The sequence below is a fragment of the Pseudopipra pipra genome, chromosome 10, assembly GCF_036250125.1.
Source record: "Pseudopipra pipra isolate bDixPip1 chromosome 10, bDixPip1.hap1, whole genome shotgun sequence".
In the NCBI taxonomy this organism is placed as follows: Eukaryota; Metazoa; Chordata; class Aves; order Passeriformes; family Pipridae; genus Pseudopipra; species Pseudopipra pipra.
Window position 1 is genome coordinate 7,907,648 of NC_087558.1, and position 12,165 is coordinate 7,919,812.

A 12,165-nucleotide genomic window follows, 5' to 3' on the forward strand; every position below is an offset into this window, starting at 1 on the left:
GATGCTGATATGCTGGTAAAATTACATAGTTAACAGTGTAGGAACAAGTGCAAAAAGCTAAGATGTCCCACAATACAGTTCAATGATCAGTAATTTTTATTTCATTTTTAAAGTGGTAAAGATGGTGACATGAACAGAAGAGAATGAGAGCTATGCTTGTTCCTCCTGTTCTGATTTTATGCCAGTTGTCCTCGCTCTCTTGTGCTGCAAATAGCTATGAAAATAGATGTGGAAAGCGAGAAGGATTTCTAACAGATTTCTAAGATTTGTGACACCAGCCTTCTCTGACAAATGTTTTTCCTCACATTTGGGAATGAATGGAAGGAGAGCAGTTTCCAAATACTGTAGATCTTGGTCAAGATCATCTGCAATTGACTGCAATTTTTTTTGGTAATTCTTTGTTGCTCTCATGTGACTTACAAGATAAGAAAAGATTTGCTTTTGAATTCAGTGGTTTTATTTCAGACACACATTCTGTGTGAAATTTGCTAACATATGTTCTTCAGAGCAGTGAATAATCTGAAATTCTATTATGAAATTTGCTACTCTAAAAGTTTTGGTGAACTGTTGCAAAACAAAGGCATATCTGTCTTGAAGCCTATTTGTGATTGATTCATAGACTGAACAGTATGATTTACAGTGATATTGAGTTGTAATCTCAAATTCATTGTATTTAAATTGAGTCAGATAATTCATCAATGGTTGATTTCCTGGTAAAATTCGCTTTTTTTTTTTTTTTTATCTTATTCTACTTAAAAGAATGGAGGAGAATTACTTGCTAAATCAGATTTGCAACATATTAAGTGAAAACTAATGACAAGGTTTGTAATTTACAGAGGAATGAGTAATTCCTCTTCTCCTAGTCTCAGACCTGATTAATTCACTATGCTATTGTCTTCTCATAGTTTCCATTTTACTTTCTTTTTATAATTTTTTTGAAATAAAAAATTGTTTCAAAGCAATGCAAATTAAAGCAAATTGATCCCTTCACTTGACTTTTATATCCATCCTTCATTTTAAAGAATAAATTTAAGTTTCTGTATATAGAGCTGGTAATAGATTAAATTTCATAAAATTACATTAAATATAGGATTGAAAGATGCAAAATCATCTTTAAAAATTATTAACAAATTCAGCATAATTTTTGAGCCTTGTGTTGACTCTGTCCTTGGTTCAATAAAGTGGTAATGCAATTTCCAGGTAGTTAGCCACTTCCTGTAGGAAAATATTTAAGGGGTTTTTTTATTATTGTTAGATTTTTTATAGTCCCTGAAATTGTTTCTCTGTGTTATTATTATTTATCAGTAGAGAGCTTTGCAAGGTCTCATTCTGCTACAGTCAAATGCTGTAAAAAATGCATAGTGAGCCTGGCAGCTGGGAGTGTTGATGCCACACAGTGTCTCTCTATCAGTGGCATCTGGATGTGGGGTTGGCCTCCTTCCTGGGCTGTTGGCTCACTGCACTGCTGCCTATTCAGATGTATCTGTACTAAAGCATAATAAATTTACATATGTTTTGCATAAAGCTTTCAAGCTATTACTTCTGTGTCTCAGTTTGCTACGGTGAAGATTAATCAGAAGACAAAAGTATTATACCTAACAAACTGTTATCCACAAGGTATATTTTCATCTCTGTGCACTTTTATAAATGGATTGCTCAGGGCTTTTGCATTTCTGGTGCAGGAATAAATGAAAATGGGGAATTGAATGACACATTGGTAAAAAAAAAAATAGAAATTATGTTTTCATTAATTTTAGGCTGGAGGTTATTCCCATCTTCGTTTGGTTGTTAAAGAACAAATATTAGATGTATTTAAACTGTTATTCAAGTTTGGGGCTTATGGAGCTACTACTCATGTTGCTTTCTCCTTAAGTTCCTCCACTGTCCTTATTTCAATAAGGATGACTGAGAAGTTCACAGGAAATTGTTTCATACTGGGAGGTTCTCAGGTGAGCTAAATGCCACCCTTTTATGAAGCCCTTCCCCACAGTCATCTGCACCTGAAAGAAGAGCTTGTGGAACATTTTATGCTTAAAAGCAGGTTTGAAATCGATTAGACCAAGAAATGAAACCCTTTTTTTCTGCTGTTATTATAAAATGTGGGAGTGGAAAAAACCATTCTGTTGGTTGATATGGATGTATGGCTGTGAGTCTGGTAGGAGAAGCAACAGGCCAGTTCCATGTGTTCAGGGGTTTCCATTAAAGGTTCAAATGGCTGGAATATTTTGTGCTGTAGGCAAGGATATATGTTGTTATTTCCCTCCAGGAACTGACATGAACAGTAGTTTCTTTGCCTTTTTTTTCCTTCTCATGTTTTCTGATGTGCTACATGATACAGATAAATCTTTGCATTTAGGATGTATTTAATGACAATTATTTAATTACTTCTGGCTATATCCAGAAGTTGTTCTGAGGAAACTAGTGAGCTTTATTTTTCTAACAGACCAATCTTAGTGCTTAACATAGCTAAGCTGTCATGTGGACAGAATGATGTATTAGGTATAGATGACCAACTACTGGATTCTTTCACATGTACCTGGGAAACTCTGAAATCATTACTTGTGATTTGTTTTATTTTTATTTGGCCTGGTAAAGGACTTGTTAGAAGAAGGCAGTGACATTATATCATGTTTAGAGTTTGAGAATAACATTGAATTGGTGGCAAAATCTGTGTTTACTAGCATCTCTGAGTCTTTTCACTTTCTAATGTATGCCTTTTTGTATAAGAATATGTATTTTACCTAATCAGCATATCTGTAACCATGCACGAGGATGAAAAATGTAGTTTATGCTATCCAAAGAATATCCTGATATAGCTCTCTATATCTGTCTGGGAATCTATTAGATACTACTGTGCTGAGCATAGAGCAATCACTTAAATGGATAACCTTCATGCCCCATTATTACAGGAATTTTGTAAGTCTAAATTAATGAGAATGAAGTTGTCCTTCAGAAGAGATTCATGCATCTTTGATGGTGGAATGAAAGAAATTCTTATTTCCCATAGCAGTCAGGTATATGTCATAACCACTGACATAAGAAACAAAACTTTCAAGAGTTGATTTTTGGAATTACAGGCTTTGAAATTGTATCTCTATAAATATATATGTATATTTATATAATATTTATGTTTTTATCAATGTAGGCTCGTGTAAGTGTATATTTAAGTACCTTGGAAGAATATTTGGGAGTGCTGCTATGAGCTGGACATGGAACAAAGTATTTGTGACTATTCTAAATTTGCCTGCAGTTTTGAACTCTACTAGGTCATCTCATTGAAACACCATTTTGAACTCTGAATGCACAGAAGAGAAACAAACATACTAGATTAAAACACTCTTCCAGTGTTGTCAGATAATTACCAAAAAGAAAGTGCCTACACTGGAAATATCAATAACTGTAATGTGCGAGATTTGTTAAAACACACAAACTCGCTCTCCACTGACTGTCACTAATATTTATTCGTCCGGTGACTGTTAATCACACCAAGTTTACAGTCCCGTGTAGCACCTGTCACAGGTGTTGATCATTAATCAGCTATTACAGCAGTTTATTCTGCTGCTGACAACTTGCAATTTTCTACTGATTCAGCTAGTTTGTCAGGTGGGAATTATGGCATAGCACATGTGACAAAACACATCACACATTTCTCTCTCTCTCCTCTCTCTCTCCCCCCTTCTTTTTTTTTCCCTTTTTTTTTTTTTTTTTTTAATTTTCAGGCTTCTCTCTCTTCCTCTCTCTCCCCCTTTTTAGACAAACAATATCTGGGAACTCAGAAGTAATAAGGCGGAATGTATAATTAATTACCCAGCTTGCTCTAATTAGGGATGAATAAGTTGTGTCCCTCTCATCATCACAAATGTGGTGATGGGTAATACCAGTTTATGCTGTATTAACTGCAAATATGCAATCCTTCTGAGAGCACTTTTGTTGATGAATTTGATGAATGTGACAATAATTAGCAGAGACAGATGAGAGCTAAATTACTACTGACAATGTAATGCTATCCCGCTCGAGGGTCTGAGAACGTGGCAGGCTAACATGGCAGGGACCGGGGCCTCGTTTCTAATTAATAGTCGACTTTTTTTTTTCTTTTTTTTTTTTTCCTTTTTTTTTTTTTTGCCAGTGGGGAAAAAAAAAGGAGGAACGGTAATTGTTTTCGTCAAAGGCTGCAGGGAGTTATCAGGGTAATAAAGTTAATTAGCAGAACAAACATCCTTTCACTGCCTTACCAGATTGAGGAAAAGAGGGTAATTCAAACTGCAGAAAGATATGACTAGATGAGATGATAAGGAGAAAAATTTTACACAGGAGGCTAACAGAGAAGAATCAATTTTTTTCTTCATTTCTTTTGGCTTAGTCCATGGAAAGGAATTATACATTCTCTTCTTTCAGCTCATAAAGTTGCTTATGTAGAAAACTTCATTGTTATGATTTCTCCAATGGATGGGAAATGAAGTTAAGAAATATCATATTACATTGTTCCATTTTTTCAGGGCCTTCCAAATAGCAATTGTTTTGTTACATTATGTGCAATTTCCTTTTTATTAAAGTGACTTTTCCTAATATCCACGGCACTGTATTGATCTCGTAATGTTCTTCAAAAAGAAACCTGTTTTTACTTCGTCTCCAGGTCTTCAATGGACTCATTGAGTGTGGCCATTGTACTAGGTTCTGAAGTAGCTAGCTTAGAGTTTGAATTAGTTGATGGATTTCTTTGAGCAGCATTTCTTTTACTATCCTCTAGTGTAAGTATGAAAAGAAAGTCCTTGTTCCTGCCAGCGTTAATGCATGTGACTAGCTTTATGCATGAGTAGTCCCATTACATTGGCCTCCATTCAGTTACTTGTACACATAGGCAGGGCCAAGGTCCAAAAGGAGAGAGTCTTTCAAAAGTAGTAACATTGAGGTTTTTAGGTTACTTAGGATGGCAGTCCTTATTCTCATATATTTTCACTGATGTTACCATTTCTCCTGCAAGATTTTGGCCTACCTCCATGGTATGGCTGGCATCATACTCTACTCTGTTAGCACAAGCTAGATGCACATGTGGGCTTCCAGAAGCCCAGAAGGTTTTGTAAACCCAGAGGGATATGTGGCAATAAAAATGTGTTCATATGATAAGGTATGGGAAAAAATAGTAGAAATACCAAACCAGGGTGTGTCAGCTGCTTTGAGATGTCTGACCATGTTCCAGGCTTTACCATCTGTGGTAAACAGGAGTTCAGTCAAAGTAGTCTCCTGTCCAGAGAGACATAAGCAATCTACCTTGCATTTACTGCAAAAGAAAAACAAAAGGGTAAGTGGTAACTAAAGACCAGTTGGTATCCTGTAAGTTTACAGCCAGTGATATAATGTGCTGCTGTCTGTACCCTTGGTTACAGCCACTGCATTCCTTTGAAGCCATTGTGAAATACCTCTGACAGAGATGGTTGGTCTCCTCCTGGCACAGGTAGGGGACTGCAGTGGGAGAGTTCATGTAAAGACACTGTGAGCTGCAGGGCTCTTTCTTCCAAAGAGAAGGAGATTCTACTATCTTAGACCACAAAACAGTGAAACAGGATCCTAAACCGGGGGTTGATCCAAGTCTGCTATTTTGGTTCATGTGATGGCCACAGTATAACCAATACAATGAGAAAGCTCTGTATTTCCACTGCCATGCATCCTCTCCCTTCAACACAACAGAATGACCCAGAGATCAGGACTAGGAAAACTCCTGGTGAAATTGAGTGATTTGAGTATTCCTGTGTGACCTAAATTCCTTAGGTTGACCTTTGAAGAGAGTTTCCCATGAACTTTTCTCATACCTTAAAAAGACTCAACTTCTGTAATCAAGTACTGTCTCTTCTATGACACTTCCTGTTTCTCAGACTGACCTGAGCCAACCTTTTCTCAACCATTACAGTCAGTGATTTCTTTGCCCTTCTATCTCTCTCTGTTCATCTCTCTCCTATTTTAACTTCCTTTTGCATTTTTCTGACAGCTATCAGGCAGTGATCTGTGCTATGTCAACAGTGCTGGCAAATGCAATTATTGTCATTGGAAGAATAAATCAGTTTCATTTTTAATCGTATTGGTGACACTTCTATATTTATTAACAGAACGTGCAAAGTAGAAATAAAATATAGAACAGAGATTAGATAATGGTTTTGTCATGGTTCATTAAGCATATGTTGGCTACTGCAAAGGGCTGCATATTTTAATAGGTGCAGAACTGGAATACTGGACTCTGTCAGTATTCCTCACTGGGTGAGGCAGTGAGTAAGGAGCTGCTCAGGATCAGATGCTTTCCCACAGTCCTGCCTGTTCTTCATTTACAGTCTGTGTAGGCAAAACTCCCTATCAGGAGGTAAATGCAACAAGCTGTAAGCAAGGTATAACCAAGCTATTAAGAAAGAACTGCGGATTATATCCTTTAATAACTCTTCACTGTAAGCATAATTAATTATTACAAAGCTGTAGGATTGTGTATGCCATATGTTTACTTCCTGTCTTCAAACTCTAAATGATCAGTGGAGAAAAATCTATAACTCCAGTGGCCATAGTATTTTACAGTCCCACAATTTAAGCCTGACTTTAACATTATCTAAGTAATTTAAAATGTTCTATTTGCAGAAGACTTTCTGCCTCTGACAGAGAGTTTCTCTTACTGCAGTAAGAGAAAGGCAGTACTGAGAGTAGTACCAAAATATTGTAGTGTTCATTTTTAGCTTCTTCCTCAGTGGAGCTCCTGGACATGTCAGCACTTAACCTGAAGTCTTACCTGTCTGTGCAAACCAACTTTTAAGATCATCCAGTTGTGCCTATCTTTGAAACCCTTCATAGCTTTGTCCCACACCACCTTGAAGCTTCCTGTCCATGTGCTGAGTCCTGTATGACTGTGCCTTACCCTTTTTAACTGCTGTTTTCCAATCACATCCACTTGTTTGCCCATCAGTTTCTCATATGCAGAGTGCAGCTTCTTCTCCCCAGCGTCTATACACGAAATACTTTAGTCCTGATACTATGTGAAGAGTCCCTTCCCCCTCTGTACTTGTGCTTCTTCCTTCAAAGATTAGAGAAAACAGGACAAATATGGGTTTAATATAACATGATTATCCAAATAGTCAGCTACCACCTCAACCACTCTGTATTTTGTCTCTTTCTTTTCAATATTCCTATGTCTTTCCATTATAACGACCTAGAGAAAGGAACCATGTGCTTTTCTTATTGAAAAGTGCCCAGAGGGCTCCACTGTGTGTGCTGGCAGGTCAGCAATAACCGAGAGAATATTTTAGCTCGGTAGAATTTTTCATTTGAGAGTGGGAAAATGCCCTGTTATTTCATTCTTGTTTTTCCCCTCTGGCTACCACACTTGACACTAACTTATTTTCTACATGAAAAGGGATAGAAGAAACCATCCTGTCCAAATCAGCTTGATATTATGGAGTTCATTGGTTACTATAGCTGTTCCTTTTTCACCTGGCTCATGAAGGGAGTATGTTATTGTGCTTATTGATCAGGGGTGCTTTGTAACCATGGGTGAACCGAGTTTCCACTTTTAAAATCAGGTGTATGTTTAAAATGTGAGGAAGTTGGAGATATCTCAAAATGTAACAATCTAGCATTTCTCAAAAGAGACTTTAGAAATTAGCTGAACATACATTAATTAATAACTTTACCTCTATTAGTAGTTTGTGGATTTTTGACTGTTTACTCCAGTGAATCGGGTTGTCCACAGGGTACAAGACCTTGCTGTCAATCTTAACTCAGATGACCATAAGGTTACAATTAAATGAGCCTGAAGGGCTCAAATATTTTTGATTTTAATGATAAAATTATTTAAATATTCTTTCATGCGACTGAGGTTTTGTAGTGCTGTTTAAGGAAATCACAGCACTGCCTTAAATCATTTAAAACTGCATGCAAACAAATATTTGTACACAAGGTGGTGATGTTAGCAACCAGCTTCTTTTTATTAACACACAGTAAATAACAACATATTGTTTTGGCTCTGAGGTATCTTCAGCTAATTTTGGATACTTGTATAAGGACAGATCTGAAATGTTAGCAAAACTGTGAATTGGCCTCAAGATATCAGTGAAAGAATAACTTAAAAAGTCTTCATATCTTACAGAGTTTCTCAGTTTTTTATGACATAACTGCACCATGAGAATCATATAAAACTTCAAACATAATGATGGTAAAAGCAACATATATCAGAAAAGGTAGCTAATGCAACCTTTTATTAAAGATATCTTTCATATTTAAAACATTTCTCATTCTACAACTAACTGGTTTAAAAATAGCAGCAGTTAAGATTGGCTGAGAAGGAAGTCTTTCTTTTTAAACTGACATGGAACAAGGGTAGAGCTAAAACCAAGGAAAGGGGTAATAAATAATGACAACAGATGTTTGTAAACCTTTTGCTCCTGTGTTCACTGTTTCCATGTGTTTTCTTGTCTTGATGTGCTGTCAGCCTCCTCTCACCTGGGACTAGTGATATCTTATCAAAGCCTAAGCAGTTCCTCTTCACAACAGGCAGATAATAGTGCCTTTCAATTTATCATACTAGAAGTCTAAAAGAACCATGGGAACGATTGGTCAGGTGACAGTTTGATGGACAGTTTGACAGCCCTTAAAGCATCATGGGAAATGGTTGTCACCTGATTCTTCAGAGCAGCTGGGGAGATAACCTTCAGCATGACAGGAAAAACAAAAATCTGAATATTTGTGTAGGGTTTGCTAACAGCCGTAATGCTCACTTAAGTGATAATGGGGATGAATTTAGATTATTTGAAATGGAGTTATCTGAGCTGGGATCTGTTTAGCCTGTAAATGTTTTTGACACCTCTAGCTGCTTTTCAACACTTTTATTGAACGTAATTCTTCCAACAGAGGTAGTGTAAGGAGTGCAGATAGATTATTTTGTTTGTAGTTTGTCAAACTCTCCACGCAACATGGGTGTTGTCTGCTAAATGAAATCAGAAAAACAGAACTCCTAAAAATGTTGTCTTGCTTTGTACCTTATTGTTCTGACTACCCAAAAAATCATCATTTCCTCGTTGTGAAATACACTGTATTAGTGTAAACCAGGCAGATGTTTGCACCTGAAATCATCCTCTCAATGGCCACTGCTGTGGTCTCCTGCTGAGATTCACAAACAGGTCAAGTATTGACCTGACAAAGACCATATCCTCCTACTCTTAGGTCAAGACAGAGGCATTTGAAAATGATGGCATTGCTGCCACTCTGGTTTTATTGCTGTGGGTAAATTCAAGATGCAGTTTTCTAGGTGGCGTAATTATGGTACTTCTCAGAAACGCTGAAAAAAAAATATGAAAAATATGTTCACAACTGTAGGTTCCGGAGGAGAAATGGCAAAAATTGGTTAAGTATTTGTTTTTTAGCTCCAAAATCTGGATACGTGCCACATCTGTGATACATTAAACCAATGTAGAGATCTCACCGTTGTCCTCCAAGAGGAACAGAAGGAGTTGATGTGGTGGGTGGACTTAGAGGAAGCCTATAATGTAACTAAACTGATCAGTGCAGTCAGGAGGACACCCACTGGAAACCATTCCTATACTAACTGTAAAATTACACAGCTGCTTAGAGCAAGTTGTGGAGGTTTCTCACCTTTCTTTTTCTGTTTCTGATTGTTCCTTCATCTGTCCAACCAAGATGCCATTGCATTCTTTCACTCTTCTCTCAGTATCACTGATGCCCACACCGCCTTCAACCATGTTTGCCATCTTCCATTTCCTTTCTCTCAATGTCTTTGGTTCAAGGTTTTGAACAGCTGAGCTCTTCTTGCAGCACTTTTTTTTCCATTTCTTTATCTCCATTTTCTCTGTTGCAGGTAAATGACAAGTACAACTCCTTCTGAGTGCAGAACCTTGTTCTATGGAACTTTCATCTGGTATAATATCCTACTTTCTTTCCACTTCAGAGTCCCTCTTTGGAAACATACTTCAATGCTTTTTATAATGAAGTTTGTAAACCACATATTTCTTTCACAAGAAGTCATAATGGCAACACTGTTATTTACTCTCTCCCCTGCTGAGGGACAGACTGTATAGACATATATTTATGATCACTGGCTGACACAGAATAATGCATAAATTAAGTAAATAAGAGGGATTTTTTTTTTCAGCATTAAATTGATATTCTGTCCTTCTTATCTTTGCAGAGGCAAATTTTAATATATTGACAAAACTTTTAACAAGCTGCAGACACTGTGTCAGAGTTCTGCCACCAGAATTTTCAAAATTTCATTCAGAGCATCTTCAGTATTTGTAATGTTATGCAGAATGTATTCTTAATTAAATTATAAATAAAAACAATGATGCCCAGATAATTTTACGTATTTTCTATTTTAACTGTCGATAAAATTTATGTATTCCATAAGCTGAAGCCAGTTTATTATTGGGACTGCTGTTTAAAAAGAAGAGTTTAGGATGTGGCTGTGTGCAATCATGCATAATGTGTCTCCTCACTCATCCCACTCTACACTGACTGAATTTCAGCAGAGCAAGGTACGAGGTAATTGCATGCTGGTGGTGCCTGTGGATGTCCACAGCACTCAACGATACACTGGCTTTGGGCAGGCCATGGCAGATGGTGTGTTTGGATGTGGGTTTTTCCAGATGAAGGTAGAGAAATCTCTCTTTAGGCTTTCACAGCTTGCCATGTAAATGCTATTGTTCCGGTCAGCTCTGATTTATATCCAAGGCTATGGTAAGATAAAAAAGGGCCCTTACCCTTCTGTCACAAACTCGTCTTTGTTGAACTTTCTTTTGTCAAATAGCTCATGCTCTGACTCATCTTTTTCAATGCTATGCTTAGTTTCAGAACCCAGTATTGTTTTCCTTAAAACATACTTTAATTGCACAGTTAATATTTCCTGAGTAAAAATTGCAAGCTTACTATCTGCTTTAGATATTTTAGATCATATAATAGATTTTGTATCATTTTTGCACAGTGATACTGAAAGAATCATCTAAGTCGGGCTTTTCTACATTGCCTTTTTAAATAATGGTGAAATCTCCTGCTGAAAATGAGTTTAACAAAATATCTCTAAGTTTATGCACTGCTTCTGCAGAATGCAAGTTGCAACTGAAGGTTTTTCCTTCTGTATTTTTGCAAACAAACAATGTGGTTGTCAGAGAACCTAATCAGTATTTGAACTGACAAACAACCAAACAAAAAAGGTATTTAGCAGGGCCTCTGATTTCCCTAATGACAGAATATACCCATCAAGGAAACTCAGTAGCAGCTGCTCCATTGTGTTAAAGATTTGAAGATGTCTTCGTTTTGAAAAAGTTTGGAGGGTTTTCTTTACTTTCACCAGAGAATATGTAAAGAGGCATTTTTATTTCTTTTTGGTGTGGGAAGAGAGAAATCAGCTGATTAGCCAACTTAATACTGCTTTTTGTGCCTCTGTATACGGGGCTCTTCAGTTTCAAGACTACATCTTGTGTGTCAGTTGTGACCAGATAATTGCTGATAACGAATACAACTTGCTCACTGGGCTTTCACATAACATCCATCTGGAAAAACTCTAACATGCATCTCGTGGAAAAGAGGAGAATCCTCATCTAGTTATGGGTGACAGTTTATTTCTTATGCTGTTAACTCACGTCTTCTCTACATATTAATTATTTTACTCCGACTGCTTTTATAATTTAAGTTCATAACATCCATTGCCATAATGTGATGAGGCTTCCAGGTAGTTCTGATGAAATACGTAAAATATGTGAAGGTCGGGTGAACATTTAGATCTGTTTTTCCCTTGGGGTGAAAAATTGATCTTGTGCTAAACAAGATAGATATTGATAAGAACACTGATACTGAGTCCAGCTGAAATCAATGTTTTCTCATAACTGACTGCAGAATTCTTTAAGTAACATCTAAAGGAATTCAGTCATAAAAATGTGAAGACTTGAATCATCAGGGTAAAGACAGAAGTGGTGAATTGTAAAAACACAGTGAACGATTTGAACAAGAGGGAGAATCCAGGATAAGCCAAAAGTAGTCAATAAAGCTGAGGCAGGGGAAACAAGAAGTAGTAAGGAGAGTGAAACAACAGATTAGAATGGCTTCAGTGAAGAACAGTTGTGTTGGCAGTAATAAGAATAAAAATCCCAGGCAAAATTTGGAATTTCGACTGGGGCGAAAAAGTGT

General features: G+C 36.9%; 1 protein-coding gene and 1 long non-coding RNA gene across 6 annotated transcripts in view; one reads left to right on the forward strand and one right to left on the reverse strand.

The window, feature by feature from the left end:
• The window catches only part of LOC135419504 (uncharacterized), a 280,805-nt gene that overhangs the window by 162,535 nt on the left and 106,105 nt on the right, over positions 1 to 12,165 (forward strand). The window lies entirely within an intron of this gene.
• On the reverse strand, positions 6,074 to 8,604 carry LOC135419296 (uncharacterized). Its single transcript, XR_010432911.1, has 3 exons — positions 8,403 to 8,604; positions 6,890 to 7,045; positions 6,074 to 6,339 (listed from the first exon to the last, which is right to left on the reverse strand). It is a non-coding gene; the product is annotated as an uncharacterized LOC135419296 (long non-coding RNA).